At 39.0% G+C, this 16,306-nt stretch overlaps 1 non-coding gene across 1 annotated transcript; it reads right to left on the reverse strand.

The window, feature by feature from the left end:
- Positions 1-1,120: 1,120 nt before the first annotated feature.
- Positions 1,121-1,284, reverse strand: LOC131762086 (U1 spliceosomal RNA). Its single transcript, XR_009337164.1, has one exon. It is a non-coding gene; the product is annotated as a U1 spliceosomal RNA (small nuclear RNA).
- Positions 1,285-16,306: the final 15,022 nt, after the last annotated feature.

Genomic DNA, 16,306 nt, shown 5'->3' on the forward strand with positions numbered 1-16,306 from the left:
AAGTAATTCATGTACTTGTTCATGTTTAAATAGTACCTGAAGAGTCTGAGAAGCTTTTTTGTTTCTATATTATTTCAAAGAAGCAAATTGTTCTAAAATCGAACCTGTTACTGGTGTATAGATTTACTATTTTATTTAGACAATTTGGCATGTCCTAAAAAGTGTCATAGGTCAGTTCAATTTAACTTTTAGTAAGAAATTAGGTTCAATAGGCATGACTAGACTACTTATTTTAGTGAACACATATTTTTCCATTACATGTTTAATTTAAAAGCAACCAGAGCAAACATAGTAAGTCAGATTCTGGTTTTGGAGTGTCCATAAATTCTGTTCTGAGCATGAACGATTCCTTAATTACAAATATACAGTCACATGATTTCCCTTTATGGGTGTTAGAGAATTACTGGATGAAAAGTGTTACATCACCATCAACAGACGAATGGATAAAGAAGATGTAGTATGTATATGCTGTGGAATATTACTCAGCCATAAGAAAGAAGGAAATCCTGCCATTTATGACAACATGGATGGACCTAGAGGGTATTATGCCAAGGGAAATAAGTTGGACAGAGAAAGACAGATATTGTACGATTTTACTTATATGTGGAATCTGTAAAACACAACAAATGAACAAACGTAACGAAACCAAAACAGACTCCTAGATACAGAGAACAAACTGGTGGTCACCAGAGGGAATGGGGTGGGAAGATGGGTGAAATAGGTGAAGGGGATTATGAGGTACAAACTTCCAGTTATAAAATAACTAAGTCACAGGGTTGTAACATAGAACACAGGGAATGTAGTCAATAATATTGTAACACCTTTGTATGGTGACAGATAGTAACCAGAATGACATGGTGATCAATTTGTAATGTATATAACATTGAATCACTATGTTGTACACTTGAAACTAATGTAATACTGTGTGTCAACTATATTTCAAATATTTAAAAAAGGAAAAATGGAAAGCTGTATTGTTCATACATAATATAGGCTATTTCCCTTGAGAGTTTAGATGAAGAGCATGGAATTTCAGGATGCAAGGTTTCCCTGTAAGCAGCACTACTGAACAGATTTTAGACAGTTTTCCTTGTGTTTCTTTTTTTTTTTTCTTTTTTAACAGGGGAAAGCGCGAACGCAGTCCCCTACTACGACAAATTATGCAGTTGAGTTTCCTACATTTGGGGAAATCGCAGGGGTCAGCACATCCAGAGTGCAATGGATAAGCCTCAACGTGGGAAAACCACCTTCGTGATCATGGTATCTCCCCTGCCAGGTAAGTATCCCTGCATTTCTTAAGCATTATGGGTCGTTGGTTCCTTTAATGGCCTTCCTGTTCACAATATTTACACATATTCTTGTCTAGGGGCTCCCAATTAGAGCACAAAGTTTTGCTCTCTTTTTTTTTTTTCCTGTAGAGGAGTTATTTTGCCTAGAGAGCCAAAAATTTCTATCAATTATCAGCTTGTTTATTTTCTAAATCTTTCCCAAAATGTCCTTTCACACTTATTGGAATGAGGAGGTGATGGTTAAAGGGTTCAGAGTTTCATTATGCAAGATAAATAAGTTCTGGAGATCAGCTATACAGCATAATGCCTACACCTAAAACTATGGTAGCACATATTTAAAAGATGCTCAGAGGATAGGGTAGATCTTGTGTTACATGTTCTCATCACATCAAGCAGTAACAACACTAATAACAATAATATTATAGGAGGCAGAATGAAGCTTTGGGGGGTGATAGTATGTTTATGGCCTTGATATTGATGATGGTTTCGTGACCTTGGTATTAATGATCATTTAATGTCTGTATACTCATCCCCAAACTCACTGAGTTGTATGCATTAAATATGCACAGCAAAGGAAACCATAAACAAGACGAAAAGACAACCCTCAGAATGGGAGAAAATAGTTGCAAACGAACCAACTCACAAAGGATTCATCTCCAATATATACAAGCAGCTCATGCAGCTCAATATCAAAAAAACAAACAATCCAGTCCAAAAATGAGCAGAAGACCTAAATAGACATTTCTCCAAAGAAGACATACAGATTGCCAACAAACACATGAAAGGATGCTCAACATCGCTAATCATTAGAGAAATGCAAATCAAAAGTACAGTGAGGTATCACCTCACACCCGTCAGAATGGCCATCATCAAAACATCTACAAACAATAAATGCTGGAGAGGGTGTGGAGAGAAGGGAACCCTCTTGCACTGTTGGTGGGAATGTAAACTGATACAGCCACTATGGAGAACAGTATGGAGGTTCCTTAAAAAACTACAAATAGAACTACCATATGACCCAGCAACCCCACTACTGGGCATATACCCTGAGAAAACCATAACTCAGAAAGAGTCATGTACCACAGTGTTCACTGCAGCACTATTTACAATAGACAGGACACGGAAGCAACCTAAGTATCCATCGACAGATGGAATGGATAAGGAAGATGTGGCACATATATACAATGGCATATTAGTCAGTCATAAAAAGAAATGAAATTGAATTATTTGTAGTGAGGTGGATGGACCGAGAGTCTGTCCTACAGAGTGAAGTAAGTCAGAAAGAGAAAAACAAATACCATATGCTAGCACGTATATATGGAATCTAAAAAACAACCAAAAAAAAGGTTCTGAAGAACCTAGGGGCAGTACAGGAATAAAGATGCAGATGTAGAGAATGGACTTGAGGACATGGGGAGGGGGAAGGGTAAGCTGGGACGAAGTGAGAGAGTGACATGGGCGTATATACACTAGCAAAGGTGAAATAGCTAGTGGGAAGCAGCCGCATAGCACAGGGAGATCAGCTCGGTGCTTTGTGACCACCTAGAGGGGTGGGATAGGGAGGGTGGGAGGGAGACGCAAGAGGGAGGGAATGTGGGTATATATGTATACGTATAGCTGATTCACTTTGTTATACAGCAGAAACTAAAACACCATTGTAAAGCAATTATACTCCAGTCAAGATGTTTAAAAAAATGTCTCTTAGCTAAGTAAAAATTCTAAGAGGGCTTACCAGTTAATCTTCTCTACTAAAACTAATGTAAACTCTTCCGTGATAAATTATCTCACAAAATAAAAGTGACTTCTCCATGTTAAAAAAAAATATGTACAGCTTTTTATAAGTCCGTCTTACCTCAATAAAATGATTTTTTAAAAAGAAACTAGGCACAAAGGACCTCACACTGTATGATTTCATTCACATGAAATGCCCAGAGAAGGCAAATCTACAGATATAAAAAGTAGATTAGTGGTTGCCAAGGGCTGGGGAGGATAGGAGACCCAGAGGTGATAGCAAATGGACGCAGTTTCTTTTGGGGACAATGAAAATGTTCTAAAATTGCTTGCGAGACTAGATACACGACTCTGTGAATACATCAAAAACCATGGCATGCCACTTTTAACGGGTGAATTTTATGGTATGTGAATTATATCAAAATAAAGTTGTTAATAAAAAGAATTCTACTTCCATCTTACTTTATTTTAAATGAAACATAAAATTCACTTTTTTTCCCTAAATTATAAAAATTGCTTTCAAGTAGCACCCTAAATTGTTTTAGGTTTTAAATTTTACATCACATTTCTAGAGCCATCATGTCATTATATTTATATTCAAAATGCATGGTATTTCTAGATTAGCTTGTTCTCAAAATAAAATAAATTCACTACCTGTTCCCAAAAATTCAAGGAAAAAAATTATCATTTAGTTATAAAAATTGTATTATAAGTTCAATTACTTGACTGCAGTTAGAATTTTCATAATTAAAGATAGAATTGTATTACTGATTGCGCTAATATCAGAATATTAGCCATTAATGATTTTGTTATTATGTTATTGATGAAATCAAAGCAAGCTGCTATTAAATGTAAGCACTAAGAATCTTTGTATGCAAACTCTACGTCAAAAGACTGAAATATTTTCTGAAAGAAAACCACTGGAATTGGAAACACTGTTACAAGGGAAGAGCCAAATCTGACTACACGTTGGATCTGTTTCTTTTACTTTAACCTTTGCTTTCCCGCTGCTTTTGTTCAGTAAAAGGATACTTACTGTCTATACAGAATGGCCGGCCTCGGGGAACCCTCCCTGCCCACCTGTGAATGGCTGCAAGAAAGAAGAAATTAACACATCCCCTCCCCGAGGCTGCCCATTCCAGGGGATATTTATTTGCAAAATGTATGGCCTTTTTACTTCCGCATCTCCCCCTCTCTGTGCTGTAAAAGAAACTGGCATCCAAACCCGGAGTAGACGGTTATTTTGAGACTTTCGTCGGCCATCTTCTCGGTCTGCCGGCTTTCCCAATAAAGTCGTATTCGTGCCCCAGCACCTCGTCTCTGATTCACTGACCTTCGTGTGGCAAGCGGAGTGAGCTTGGACTCGGTAACAAGAGCAGTCATCTTAGCTAAAATCGGCACATGTAGTTAACATCCACAGGTATATCATTATTTTTTTTTTAAATACGGTTTCTTAATTAAATGAACTGTAAATTGTATTTCTTCCTATGTTTTTGACCACATAATGCTTTCTCACTTTCACCTGAGTTAAACAGTTCTAGTCATACTTACTGTAGTTCCTAAGTTCCTAATCTAAACATGGAAATGCAGGAAATAAGCTAAATAAGGAAATGAAGGGGGGCGGGGGAGAGATCAGAAGCGGGGGGCCAGGGAGTTCAGGAGCGTGGGGAGAGTTGTGATTTTGAGTCTGGTGACAGAAAAAGGAGGTGCAACGCCTCAGGGAGATATTAAGGAGGAGAGAAAGGACAGATCTCCACCGCAGCAGCATTCCGGGAAACGGGGTTCAGCGAGTCCAAAGAACCTGCAGTGAGAGTGAAGTCTGGGGACGCGGGGAAGCAAATCCCGTAAAGCCTTACTAGTCAGTTTATGCAGAGGCTTCCGCAGACCCAAATAATGCAGGGCCCTGTAAGAGATGTGCCGCCCTCTAGGACTGAACAGGAGGCCGGCGGGAATTTGCGCAGCCAAGTGACAAGGTGCAGCTCAACCACAGGTGACTTCAAAGCTCCTGTAGTAACCTAAGCGGAAGAGGGTGATGGCTTGGATACAGGTGAATCGGGGGAGGTAGTGATGTGTTTTGGAAGAAAACCCAACCGGATTGGTTATGGGGTTTGAGTAAAAGAGGGTAATTCAGGAAAACGTAGACTTCTGACCAGAGCAACTAAGATTAGATTCGGCTGTAAACTGAGATAGAAAAATCTGCAGGAGGTACAGATTTGGGGTGGAAAGATAGGAGTTTATTTTTTAATGTGTTGGGCTGAGATAGCAATTAGACACGCGAGTGATGACTTGGAAAAAAAGTAGAAAAGCTTGCCTCAAATTCTGCGGAGATGATTAGTCTGGAAGTATGATTTGGGAAGCATTAGCATATCAATGGCATTTAAAGCTTTGGTGTAGGGTGACATTGAGACGGAGAGAGGAGAGAGAAGGACCAAGGTCGGAGGACGGAGCTTTGGTAAGTGTTTAGCAGATTAGGGATAAGAAAGAACAAGTGCAAGAACCAGAGAAGGATCTTGTAGTGGGCACAAACGGAAGAGAGATTTCCTGGAATCAAAGTGAAAAAAGATATTTTAAATGGAGGAAATAGTCAAACACAGGCATGTACATGAAGATTCAAGGAAGGCGAGGATGGACGAGAGTCAGTTCAGTGGCAGCGGCTGCTGGAGTCGATTTGGAGAAAAGAGGAAAAAGTAATTGGAAACAGTGACGACCGCTCTTTAGGGAAGGTAAGAGAAAAGGGCTTTTAACAGACAGTCGTGGAATAGGACGCGGGGCCTGGGGCCTGTGGTCTGGTGGGTGTGCAGGTGCGGTAGCACAAAGTTGTGGGAATCTGTATTTTCTCAGTGAATCGGGTACCAAGTCCCGCAGAGTGAGGACGGAGTCGGAGGTTTCAGAGGTTTGAGAAGCGAGATGAAATACTTTTCCATAAAAGGAGGGCGCGAGAGGGCTGGCGGCTTGCAGTACAATTATTGACAGCAGTGAAGATTGATTGAAGGTTCGAAGTCCTGCATTTAGAGATGGTCAGCACGTTTGTGTGTTTTGCGCTAATTATATTTGGCTGCATAAGTGTGGGCGTGGGCCGGGGGACATTAAATTCTCAACACAGCTTTGGCTGGTGTGCGTGGGAGAGAGAACCTGAGGCAGAGAGCGGAGGGCACAGGAGACACTTTGGGAATTTAAGCTGTTTATGGAGGACAGTGACACTGAGGGAACAGAGAAAACTTGTTAGGATCAACGGTGTTTGTAAATCCCAGTGGGCTCTACAGCTCACATAACCGAGCAGGACCCTACGAGGCCTTCCCGGAATAGACCCCTACCCGTGTCCTCCGCCTACCTTTTGTCTGTAGAAAAACTCTAGTCAAAGAATACATTTAATCAGAGAAGTGAGAAAATGCAGAAAGAAAGGAAAACAGTCAAACAAGACAAAATCATAATAGTTTAGTCATTGAACAAAGCCAAGGACCTTTGGTTCCTCCTCCAGGGCTGTAGATAATATTCTGAGCCGCGTCCTTCCAGCTGTTTTGCAGATACTGAAGCCCCTACCAGGTGGGAGAAGTTAACTGCGTGCTGCCCACAAGCAGGGAGACCCCAGACCAGCTGGAACCAGAAGGTTGATGATGCTGATTCCCGATGACCTCACCGCCAGCCAATCAGAAGAGGGTCCACCAGCTGACCACGCCCTGCTCCTTGAACACTGTAGGACCCATCACTACCCCCTCCAGGGCGGGTCACACAGTCTTGACGCCATTAGCCTGCTGTGGCCCCCTCTGCCTGGTAAAGCAATAAAGCTATTATTTTCTAGTTCACCCAAAACTGTCTCCGAGATTTAATTTGGCATGGATGTACAGAGGCCGAATTTCATAAATAAGGATGCATATGTGAAGTAGTGTGTGTAATTTCCATTTTTAGATGACAAAAATCTAGACTGAAATTTTAGGTGAGATGTCTGTGCAACAGCTCATGTCAAAGACCAAACCGAAGACAGTTCTGACTCCGCCTCACTGTTTTCCCACAAGGTTAAGCCTAATTCCTCTGCAATAACAATGAAAAATGTCTTCTGAAAATATTTGAATTTTAAAAGATTACCACTTTGACATTTTCCACAGTGACAGACCCACACATTGTTTTAGCAAACAAGCACTTTGAGCAGACATTGCTTGACTTGATCATCTCTCAGCTGAGTGTCTTGATACCCAGTTCTAAATGCCTGTGAATGTTTTACTTTAGTTCTAAAGCACGGTTGAACAATAACAGCTTTTACAAACGTGGCCCTATTTGGCTCTTTCTTGACATATTGGCAAAGCCTCATGGCAACTGAACCATCTTTACTAACCTCTCAGTCACTTGAAAAAAGTAGATTGATCACTGGTAAAGTGCAACACTGAGGGACTGCTACACGTGAGCATTTGTTAGCCTTATTACTTTCCCAATCCTGCAAACTCCAAACTGCTTCAGAGTTAGGACTTGGAAACTGGGACTTGTTAGCTGGAGTAGGATTAGCCCCTCATGCTCTACTTCTTGCCCAATGGCCAGAGACAGATTGGTCTAGAGGGGAAGGGACATGTATTCAGGGAAACTAATTAGAAAATAGAACAGAAGGAAGAGCAACACTGTAATGATTTAAAGTGGTTTTGCATGGTGGGTTTTGTTTAAAAAAAAAGAATGAAAACCCAAAATCCTGTTCCACCAGTCTCTCCGGGCATCAAGCCTGCCGCGGGCACAGAGCATCTGTGATTAACCCCGGGAAACTCCACTCAGCACGTCTCCGCGCAGTAATTTACATACTGTTCATCAATTTATTACAACCGCAAAAGTCAACAACGCTTTCCACAGGCATCTTTGCTGTTTGCTATGGTGAAAAGCACGTAGAATCTGAGGTGCTACAGCTCAGTTCAAGTGTGGCTTTCCATTCAAAAGCTTCAATTCACTCATCTGTACGATAAACTTTTAATTATGGGTAGTGTGGGCCTACCTAGCTCACAAGATCGTTTTAAGAATCAAATGTAATTTATACACGAGAATTTTAGGGAAACCATACATCCAAACAATTCCAGTTGTTGGTACTTTTCAGGAGGAAGTAATGAGCGTACAATTTCAGATTTATATTTAAAGTTAAGCTTGCATAATAGTTTAAAATAGTTTTTTGAAAAAATATAGCAATATTCATGCCTCCGAGCAGGAATCTGATGTCACGTGGAATACTGTAGAGAGATAGCAAGAAACTATGTATATATCTACGTGCACACGCGCACACACACACACACACACACAAAAAATCAGATATTAATTGTGGCTTTTTCTCTGGGTAGTGGAATCACAGGAAATGTTTAAAATTTTCTGTTCACTCTGCAGTCAGTTATGAATTTTCCCCCATATATGTATAACTTTTATAATTTAAAAAGAGACTACTTGGAAATAATATCAGTGTTTCATTGTAAAATGGCATTTAGATAGCTCTCCCCAGAATTTCTATCCTACAAAATTTCATTATTCAAGGCTTGGAATAGAACAGTAAGTACAAGGACACTTCCTAAGAGCTCTCAGAAGAAAAGTATGTTTAGCAAAATTACTGCCATTCCAAGTAATCATACCAGCAAAAGAAAAGGACTTTTTTTGTTTGTTTTCTCATCATCATAAGTTTAAATTAAATTCTCTCTTCTTTTTATTTCTTTGTTCTCATATCAGTTTTGCTTCTGTCTCTATGGGAACGCTAAGAAAATACAGACAGAATTGGCGTAGTTGGAACAAACACAAGAGCAAAATTCATTCCTTTCGTCCCTTTGTTGACTGTGATTGTCCAGCGCATCTCTTATCTCTTCTGGTTCTTATGCTGAAATTCTTCACCTTCTCATTTTGTATTGCCTCTGCGACCTGAGACACAGTGTCCTTCAGGACCCTCATTGTGAGGAGGAAAGGATTTGCTCTCCTGCATAATAGCACCGGCAGGAAAGTGAGTTTCATCCCTGCCAACGTGTTTGGGAACCTGAGGTAAAGAAAATGATGGTTCTCTGTTGTTCAACTCCTTTGTTTACTCCTTTTCTTTCTCCTTGATTGAAGCTAATGCTCTATAAATGGTACTATGTTCTATACAGGCTACTTAGCAAAAGGTTTTAGGCTTTCTTTTCTATTGAACCTCAAAGGAGATCCTTTAAAAGTGTAAATTCTCTCTGCAGGTAATGTAACACCAACATATGTGTATGTATATATATGTGTCTGTGTGTGTGTGATATATATGATATATCACACAGATACACACAAATACACACACACACTCTGCCCAGAGTGTGGACTTAAAATAGCAAAAATCTCGATGAAATTATTTAATATGTACCATTTTCCAAAATATGCACTGTTGAAAGTTAGTTGTATAGAAAGATGGTAGTTGAAAATATCCACTGACACATGATAGATAAACTATAAGGGATTTTTAAAATTATGCATATAAATTCAATATTTAAAAAGAAAAACAAAATAAAACAATATAATAGCATCCTTATGCATCAACAAAAAATAAACAGAATAGCCAATACCATAATAAAGATGAAGGCCCAGAGAGAAAAGGAGATGTGTATAAGGAGGCTGAATATTTGTACAAGATTAATTAGTAGAATTTATAATTCTACATAAAACAATAAGTAATAGCTTACTAATAAAATCAGCAATAGCTTCAATGAATTAAATTTATATCATGCAAACAATGACTATGGAGGCAGTTCTCATATTCTGCACAATTCAGAGAAAAGACACTGCCTCTATTTCATACTAGTTTTTTCAAGGATTTTGTGCACAGTATTAGAAGACAGAGACGGTGTCCCCCTCCAGTGCAGAGGTCAGGCACGCTTACTGTCCAGTAGGAAACACCAGGTTCCCTGAGTTCTGTGCTCTACTCCTGTAACACAGCCCCCGCCTGTGCAGGAAGCACCTGGACCTCCTTGAACTGCCCTGTGAGTTCTGGGCTTCGCAGAGCCCTGGGCCACAAGAGAACATGTGAGATATTCTGGCCTCTACTACTGCTCAGACTAACAACATCCTTTGTTTCTGACTCAAGATTCTAATGTCTCAGCAACCCTGAAACTTTCACAGGCTGACTTGTGAGTTTGCAAGTAATATAAAAATCTCAGTCCCGGGGCTTCCCTGGCGGCGCGGTGGTTGAGAGTCCGCCTGCCGATGCTGGGGACACGGGTTCGTGTCCCGGTCGGGGAAGATCCCACGTGCCGCGGAGCGGCTGGGCCCGTGAGCCGTGGCCGCTGGGCCTGCGCATCCGGAGCCTGTGCTCCACCACGGGAGAGGCCGCAACGGTGAGAGGCCCGCGTACCGCAAAGAAAGACACTTACAGAATTATACGGCTAGGCGTTTATTTATAGGCTGTGTCTTTCTCTGAAAGTCTTTCTCTATAATAAGATTTTAAAACATTAGAGTACTTCTGGATCCGGGCAAGATAGAGTACATGCATTCCGCCCTACTCCTCCTGCTAATTATAACCAAATACCCTAGATGAAATACATAAAGCCACTATCAGAAGACTCAAAATCGGAGGGAAAAAAAAGAGACAGATTGGCTAGTGACCTTAGATTCGTTGCAATGACAGTTAAAATCCTAGATATTTTTGAAAGTGACAGGCTGCTTCTGAAATTCACATGGAAATGTAAAGGGCTAAGAATAGCCAAGACTTGAAGGAAAAGCCTAAGGAACGGAAGACTCATTACTCTGTATAGCGTAGTTATACACCTGCAGGTAGGAAGGGAATGTGGTGTGAGTGGAAGGCAGTTGCTCGGACCTAGCTGGAGGAATGTGGGTTCAGGTCTTGGCTGCTCCAAACAGCGCAGGTCCCGACACGGCAGAGCCCACTGCTTATGCTGCAGGGATACACTGGCCAGGACTGGTTTGTAACGACGCCTCCAAGTATACATTTGAGAGCTAAGATATTTTACAGACAACAAACAAACAACGTCTTTGTTAATGCCTTTTATACATTTTTTAAATAATTTATGCCTTTGGAGAGATCCTCTTGATTATAATTTGTTTAGGTACAACTGGTTTCTTGGAAGTATTTTTTCCCCACTGGGATAACAATTTAGTGAGAACATCTTTCATATTTTTAAATGGTAAATAAATGTGAAAGAAAATGTAATACTTTAAAATAATTTTAATATAAGGGTTAATGATAAACACAGATTTTACTTGATGTAAATTCATGTGGGTCAGCTGGAAAAGGTGGTAGAAAGCAGTACATTGCAAAGATGACAATACTGTTAGATTTAATAGCGTATATCCCTGATTTCTCTAGAGCAAAAAGTTCATCAGTAAGTTTACTCACAAGGATGATAAGATCTGGTTATAACATTTACTTATTCCTGAAATTAAAAATGTCCTCTTCTTAGATTGCAGTTTGAGATCTGAAGACTCAGTTAAGGTAAAGCCAGTGGGTTAGCATTAATGCTTTGTGGTTTTAGAGCATGGAAATGGATGACTATAAACAGATCTGTAATAATAAGCTCTGAAGAAAGAATGACTGGTAATTTCCTGTTGGCCACAGAGGGCGTGAGGAAAACATTATTCCCTCAATGCTTCCCCATAGGCCTAAAACTCGAAATTCTCTTTTCACTATAAGGTGTGGCTTTTATTCAGTGATGCGTTTCAATGAGGAGGCATCCCTTTGAACTACCCATGTAACATGTAATATGCAGATGTTTCTACTGTTGTGTAAATAACATCAATACCAGGTCATTTTCAGAATAGATTTCGATTAATGAGGAGAAAGGAAAAACAGGAGAGTTGTGAATACTGAGGGTAAAGAGGAAGGTAAAAAGGAAGGAAAGTAATGATATAAAGAAAAACCTGGGGAGTTTTTATGATTTGAATATATCAGCCCTGATCAAAGGAAAACAATCTGAATGTTGAACAGCACCATGGAAATACTCCGATCCTGCCTTGATTCCTCACTGTCAGTTTATGTTGACTCGGGAATCCCTACGTTTCAAGTCACCATCCAACTACGCAAATACTTGCGTAACTAGTTACCCCATAAGGCTGTTTATCACTATTCTGTCCCCTGTTCCCACCCTCCTCCAGTTCCCAAAACCCTCCCCACATTTTGTGATAGATTCTATTTTGTCATGGTTCTGTATCATATTTCTTAGCATAAGCTTATTGCTTATGGAATTTTGATGGATGGGCTCGTTTTGTCAAAGATTTCTTTTCATTTTTGCAATTTGGTGGTTTTGTAGTTAGCTCCCGCATTCCAACAAGAAACACTTGAGGCTCTTTCAGAGCTGTGCTCAGAGCTGTGCGCTGATCTCACTGAATAGACTAGAACAGTCTCTCTGGTCTCTGGGCTGTACCTGCATCTTCTCCCCTGGGCTCCTTCCCCAGCCGAGGGAGCCCTCTCAGTGCTCAAGGCTGAATACTGAGCACAGCCCCAGTTTGTTTCTCACGGGCACTTTCTCTGACTCACGGGAACCGAATTCACCACAATGTATGGAGTTTCCCAGTGTGGCCATATGCTTTATGTACTAAACTAGGCTGCCTTTTAGAAATGAATGAGGGCACTCTCGATTGTTTTTAAAAAGCAAGTGTAAAGGTAGACTGTGCCAGGGAAACCATCTACAGAAAAATATCACCAGCTTGTGGTTTCAACACCTTACTCTGCACCATTGATCGTTTCCATCTATTTTGTTTTTTCTTTATATTATTTTCCTCCATCTCTACGTGCAGGAATGGAAGCAGTTATACCAAACTTGACCAAACTTGAAGTTAAATTGCTTCTCGATTTTACTCTCTAGCTTCAGATTTTGTTTGCTCTCTGTTATTGCACTAAAGTCAAATGGGTTTCTCATGCTGCATGTGCATTTCCCAGGTCTGTATTTGACAGCTCTTTCTCCAGGGGATCAAGAACTAGAAACCCAAAGCCATTAGGACCTTTAAAGCACTATTTCTACCTTTAAAATATACTTTAATAGAATTTGCCTAGAGCAGTTATCCTCTTATCCTTACTTTCAAATTTGTTAAAATTTGGCTGTTTCTCTCATGGTGTTTTTTTTGTTTGTTTTTTTCTCATGGTGTTTTTAAAAATAATTTATATCAGTTTGGAGTTCAAGAACCTGTGTGTAAACCTAGGAAGAATTCTCATTTAAATTCTATCTCTGCTTTTCCCACAAATAAACAAATGGGACCTAATCAAACTTACAAGTTTCTGTACTACAAAGGAAACCATAAACAAAACAAAAAGACAACCAACAGACTGGAAGAAAATATTTGCAAATGTTGTGACTGACTGGGGCTTAATTTCCAAAATATACAAACAACTCATGCAACTCAACAACAACAAAAAGCAACCCAATCAAAAAATGAGCAGAAGACCTGAATAGATATTTCTGCAAAGAAAACATACAGATGGCCAACAGGCACATGAAAAGCTGCTCAACATCGCTAATTATTAAAGAAATGCAAATCAAAACCACAATGAGGTATCACCTCACACCAGTTAGAATGGCCATCATCAAAAAGTCTACAAACAAGAAATGCTGGAGATGGTGTAGAGAAAAGGGAACCCTCCTACACTGTTGGTAGGAGTGTAAGTTGAGTTGAAGCAGCCACTATGGAGAACAGTAGGGAGGTTCCTCAACAGACTAAAAATAGAGTTTCCATATGATCCAGGGATCCTATTCCTGGGCATATATCTGGATGAAAATATAATTTAAAAAGATACATGCACCCCTATGTTTATAGCAGCACTATTCACAATAGCCAAGACATGGAAACAACCTAAATGTCCATCAAAAGACGAATGGATAAAGAAGATGTAGTACAAATATGCAATGGAATACTATGCAGCCATTAAAAAGAATGAAATAATGCCTTTTGCAGCAACATGGATGAACTTATAGATGATCATACTAGGTAAAGTAAGTCAGAAAGAGAAAAACAAATCCCATATGATATCACTTTTATGTGGAATCTAAAATATGACACAGATGAACTTATCTATGAAACAGAAACAGACTCACAGACATAGAGAACAGACTTGTGGTTGCCAAGGAGGAGGTGGGGTGGGGGTGGGATGGATTGAGAGCTTGGGATTAGCAGATGCAAACTATTATATATAGAATGGATAAACAACAAGGTCCTTCTGTAGAGCACAGGGAACTGTATTCAATATCCTGTGATAAACCATAATGGAAAATAATATAAAAAAGAATGTATGCATATATATAACTGAATCATTTTGCTGTACAGCAGAAACTAACACATCATTGTAAATAATAAAATCAAAATTTAAAAAATAAAAATAGAAAATTCTACCTCTGCTTTTCTATCTTTCTTGATCGCTTCTGTGATTGTGTGATCTATTTCACATTTTAATGCAACTGCTTGTACATTATCATGGAATTATTTCCATATCTCTCTATATATCTACATGTAACCGTGTATCCATGTTCCTCTATATCTCTCTTATCTTTGAGAACACGTTATCTGCCCACTTTATTGTAAGATTTTCAAGGGCAATAACTATTTATATATATATATATATATATACTCATAATTACTCCACAGAGCCTTTGAATTTAAGTGATTTTAAGGATTTATTAAAGGGAAACAAATTGAATTGTTTACAATCATTTTAAATCCATGAATACTTCTTAGATTAGCATAATGAAGACCTGTTAATCCTAATTTGGAAAATCACCTCAAAAAATATTAACTTGAGAACCTCAGGATATTTATGAAATTTTAAGTTATGACTGAACTAACTTCTTTTTAACCCCATATCTCCCGTAACTGACAGAAGCATTAATGCTTAAATATTGGCAGTGGATTGACAACTTACATATTAGTTAAATCAGGTTAAGGTTATTTCTTCTTATTTTAGTTAATCCAGCCTGTCCCGTAGATAGGACACAAGTCAGGGATCTTTACGTATTTTTGTATCTATTTGTGTCTTTCACTCATAAAAATTAACAGAGAGGCAGAAAGTTGTGTGATGTTTTGAAAGGTTCTTCATTCTCACCAAATGAGAATTTCTAGCAAATTATTCATTTCAGATAAAACTGAAAGGTGATATTATGGAAAAAAAAGGAACAGAAGAAATTCTGATGCAAACATTGTTATTTTGTCAATCTCAGGGAGAGAGTACTAAATATTTAGTGGCATTATAATGACGATTACCTTGGAATTAGATTTCTCCAGAAGTGTTAACATTCAGGGATGCTATTTAACACATTTGAAAAATGTCATGTAGGTGGGATTTACACAGATAGGTAGTAGTGAGATACGCATGCACATAACTAATATTTGCTTTGCTTTGGCAAAATGTATCACTGTAAGTCTAAGACAGGCACAGAACAATAGATTAAAACATTTGTCCAGCCAATGAAAGAGGAAATTAGCTAGTTGCCGTGGGATTTTTAATTGGAAAATTGCTGTCTAGATCCAGTCTTGCTAGTCTTTTAAATTATTGTTTTCCTTTATCAAATAATGTCAATAATTTGAGGACATGAGAAAGAAGCAGCAGATCTTTCTGTCTTTCACAGTTGGTGATTGCATAAAAAGGATAGTCAGATAATCCACATCTAAGCCAAAGTAAGACTCTGTCCTCAGAACAACAAGCAGTATTTTGTAACTCTGTTCCTTCGGGCACATGGACCTTTACAACTTCCTATAAACCCAGTTTCATCGCTATTCCTTCAGTTAAGTCTCATGTCTCTGAATAAGCTAGTAGTCATGACATCAAGGAGCATGGGTAAGCATTTTTCCGCTAGAGAACTAGGGTAAATGCCCACAGAATTTCATGTAGAAAAAAAATCCCTCAGTCCAAAGCACAAGCTCTTGCCTGTTTAATATACTGCAATGTATCTCTTCTTGGTAATAAACCCCTTAGTGTTGCAAGCTGTTGTTCTTATCAAAACTCTAATAAAACTTCAAGCAAACCAACTGACTTAGGAGAAATCTTGACTAGAAAAGGAATCTATTTTCCCTGCGACAAGAAAGCTCCAGATAACAATAATCGATGTAGAAATGTGTCCATTCCAGGCTGTGTGACCACAGCTAATTGCATTTTCCTTTCTCTTTCACATGCCTTTATATGCACGTAATCACTTAACAATTATTTTATTTAGTTAGTTAGTTTATTTTTTAAACTAAATTGTATAGAGAGAATAAAAGCTGATGCACACATTGAGTTCTCAGAAGCTAGAACTGGAGATTCAGCCTATTAAAACGATCCTATCACCAAACTGTAGCAAAGTCCTTTATACTCCAGCCTTGCCAGCTCTTCACTGACTGCACACGTT

Source organism: Kogia breviceps, chromosome 8 (genome assembly GCF_026419965.1).
Source record: "Kogia breviceps isolate mKogBre1 chromosome 8, mKogBre1 haplotype 1, whole genome shotgun sequence".
Taxonomy (NCBI): Eukaryota; Metazoa; Chordata; class Mammalia; order Artiodactyla; family Physeteridae; genus Kogia; species Kogia breviceps.